A 3,756-nucleotide genomic window follows, 5' to 3' on the forward strand; every position below is an offset into this window, starting at 1 on the left:
GTTTAAGTGTTGGAGAGATTTCAATAGTCCCTCCAGTTTTTACATACAATTTCTCTCCATTTACTGTATGTATATATGACTTTGTCGGTTTAGTTGTTGTGGAAAAATCCGATAAATCATGAGTCATGGTGTCTGTAGCCCCACAATCAAATATCCATGATTGTTCACGTAGTATATTATCAATTTGAGCTATATTAACTAAACCATTCACACTAGAGCTCTTTTTGCAATTTTTTGAAACTTTCATTTATAAAATGAATGAAAGTAGTATTTTGTGAAAAAATCAGATTCTTGAGGGGTTTTTGTGCAATTCACTGAGGAATAAAGTGGGGGTTTCAAGATTTTTATTCTTTCACCCTCTGTACTAGTGTTCATCGAGAAAGGGTCTTCCCTTTCATGTGCTCCAGCTGTTGCTTCCATTCCCCTAAAACCATTAGGTTTTTTCTTCTATCAGTGCTGTTATCAACATTGGGAGCCTTGCTATTTTCCGATCCAAGGTTCTTGGTACCCTTCTTATGGTCATCGGCCCGCCAATCCGGATAACCCATGAGTCGAAAGCACTGTTCCTTGGTGTGTTTCGTCATGCCACAATGGTCACATTTCAGGTGACTTTTATCTTCTTTGATTGTTGGTTCACTCCTCTTTCCTTCTGACCGGCAGCGCCCTTTTGTGGCGAGTCCCACTCCTCCTGCTTCTGTGGCAACCAGCCCCGCTGTTATGCCCTGTGTATCATGATTAGTTGCTCCCAGAATGGTCTGGTGAGCGGCTTCCTTACGAACAGTAGCATATGCCACCTCCGTGGTGGGAAGGGGTTCTAATCGAAGAATTTATCTTTTTATCGATTCATATCTTCGGTCCAGTGCATTTAAAAACTGGAAGAGTTTTTGTTCTGACCTGAGTTTTGAGTACATTTGGATGTCTTCTGGACATTTCATTGGATTTGGGTCAATTCTGTCTCTCTATCCCTAAATTCCTTGAAGTGTGATCCAAAATTCTTCAAGGGAACTATCATTTTGCTTGATGTCGTTAGCCTAGACATGAAGATTGAAAGTTTGTAGCTTGTCTCTTCAACTACTGTATGTGACCACCAGAGCATCCCACAAAGATTTTGTAGTGGGATACTCGGTTAGGTTGCCTGCTAATGTTGGTTTTAGAATGAGCCATGAGAAAACAATTAAATCTTCTTGTTCCCATTACTCGTAAGATTCGCTTTTTTGTTCTGGAGGATCTAAGGTCAGATGACACATGGCCTTGGATTTTCCGCCTCGAGTCCATAGAGCATAGTTTTTGTTATAGGTTGATTTGATGGTTATCAGAAAGTTTTGGGTTTTGAGGTTGGGAGTTGATACCATTGTTTAACAGATTGGCTAATTGCAGAGATAAATTGGTGTCTAAGTTGCCGTCTCCGGACATGGTGGCTTGGTTGGGATCGAGATTTGGAACAGGTTATACGGTATATGATGAGCAAACCTGCTTTGATACCATGATAAAAAGGAATTATGGGTTTTATTTCATTTTTAACTTAATATCTTACAAACAGAGGACAACTAATATTTATACACAATTACAATAATCTAAAGAAGGAAACCATCTAACTGTGTAGCTGTGATTTTGAACAATAGAAATTGTATATTGCCTCCTTGAATTACGGGATATGATGTGATTATCATTTAATCTTGCTGATCCCATAAATCAATTCCTTTTAACATATTGGAGTCACTTGGATTTGACAGGATAATAATGTTCTTTCTTTCTTTCGGTTTGTTTTTGTTTTATTGATATTTCATTGCATGGTTGATTGATTTCGTGTCATTTGTGTTGGAGGAAATAGGATTTACGTTGGAGATCTGGATACCCCTTGGATCGTGTGAACACTTTTCAAACTGATATTTCTACCCTATGCCTGGGTTGCAAGAAATTCAACCTAGGATAATCCAAGAGGACACTTACGAATCTAGGCATAGAAACGTAAGCCAAATTGCTAGAAAGATTCTGTGTTCATTTGAAGAAACAGAGAGCTAATAATTTTCGAGTCTCTCTTCTCAAAGTGAAGAGTCGTTTATATAATAAACGAGATTAGGGTTTCTCTTAGGGTTGTCGTCATGGGTTGCTTTGGAAGCAAGTCAGGGAAATCCGGTTTTTGATGAGGATTTAGGGTTTCCAAAACTAATGAATTTCATTAATTTTACCATAATCACCCTCAAGAATGTGAATTTCCCATTATGGTCCCTTGGACCCCGCTAGGGGCACTGCCCCTAGACCCCGCCAAAGGGGCGCTGCTCCTTTGGAAACCCCGGACCCAGGGGTGCTGCCCTCGGACCCCCGATTTCTCGTCGAACTAGCTTCTAATTCGATCTTATACATGCATGCACTTCATACAAACCCGTACATATATTATAGTACAAATTATGAAGCCTCTTAGCTCACATGTTAGTTCCAATTGTATAAAATGACCCGGTGACACTAAAATCACCAACAATTTGTGCATACTTTTGCAATTTGTCTGAAAACATTAACCTCCTTATTTTGTTTTCATTTAATCTATTTAGCTAGTGTCTATACTCTTGATTAAAGGAAAAGGTCTACGTTTTTTTGACTTTCAATTACATAAAAAGCCATAGGAAGTGGTATGGAATTTTTTTAGAAAGTTGAGTCACTGATAATGATTGTCTTGAGATCAAGGAACCCACCAATCAATAAAATATTGCATCAGGTTGTTGAGATCATGTGTTTGTCTTAGAAAGAAAGTAAAAGAAGGTGGTTTGGTTAAGAATTTTAAAGAATATAATTCTTTAAAATCATTTATACGTGATGCTTTTTATCTGTACAACACTTGATTTGCATCTACTTTTAGGTACAAGCCGGATGTAATTAAAGAAGACATGATGCTTAGGCCCGGTGTTTAAAGGAGTATATGATTGTACATTTTTTACAAGGGTATTTCTGTTTTAGATTTTACAGGTGTAAGTTCCTTCTTTTTGTTGTTCTTTGTTTAAGGTCCTTTGACCAATTTACCCCTTGGTGCTGTTACAATGGTGGTGCTGATATAGCAAATCGTTAATCTTCACAGAGAAGAAGAGTAGAAGAGTATGAGGGTTTTTGGTTGACTTTTGGTGAAGAAGAGGAGGTGTGAAGAAGATAACATGCTAATTGAACTTTGTGACCTATGCCAATATTCAATGCCTAAATAATGGCTAAAGCGAAACAAAAAATAAATAAGCGTTTCTTCTAATTAAGTGTGTAAAATATACGACTTTTTTTGGTATTTGCCCTTCTAACTAATTTTTTTTATCCATGCTATGTTATCTACTGAAATTTTATTTGTTAATGAAAGTAATGAAATTTGAATATAAAAATTTCCAACACAAGAGACAGAATGTATTGGTTTTGATGAGACTATTATCTATATATACTAAACTAGGAAAAGGCCAGAAAAAAATAAATGACATTGCTGTTAATTTAGACTGAGCAGTTATGTTGCTGTAAAAGCTTTTTGAAATGAACCTACAAAGCTCGTTTTTAAAGCCGAAGAACATAAGAGCATCATTTAAGCATTACACATATCTCTAAGCCGAAGAAAAAAGCCTCCAAACTTTTCTAATCTAAATAGGCTCAAAATGTAGATAATCATAGGCTTGTACTTGCAATTTTTTATCAGAAACAGGGGTCGACCTTCATAGGCAACACATACACGGGGATATCTCGACCAACCATGAAAATATGTATGATTCAAGCCAATACAATAATGTTTCATTT

General features: G+C 36.9%; 1 long non-coding RNA gene across 1 annotated transcript; it reads left to right on the forward strand.

Moving 5' to 3' along the window:
- Nucleotides 1–370: 370 nt before the first annotated feature.
- Nucleotides 371–3,300, forward strand: LOC145159282 (uncharacterized). Its single transcript, XR_013737600.1, has 2 exons — nt 371–1,968; nt 2,855–3,300. It is a non-coding gene; the product is annotated as an uncharacterized LOC145159282 (long non-coding RNA).
- Nucleotides 3,301–3,756: the final 456 nt, after the last annotated feature.

The sequence above is a fragment of the Lactuca virosa genome, chromosome 2 (genome assembly GCF_052849685.1).
Source record: "Lactuca virosa cultivar CGN04683 chromosome 2, Lactuca_virosa_CGN04683_v6, whole genome shotgun sequence".
NCBI lineage: Eukaryota > Viridiplantae > Streptophyta > Magnoliopsida > Asterales > Asteraceae > Lactuca > Lactuca virosa.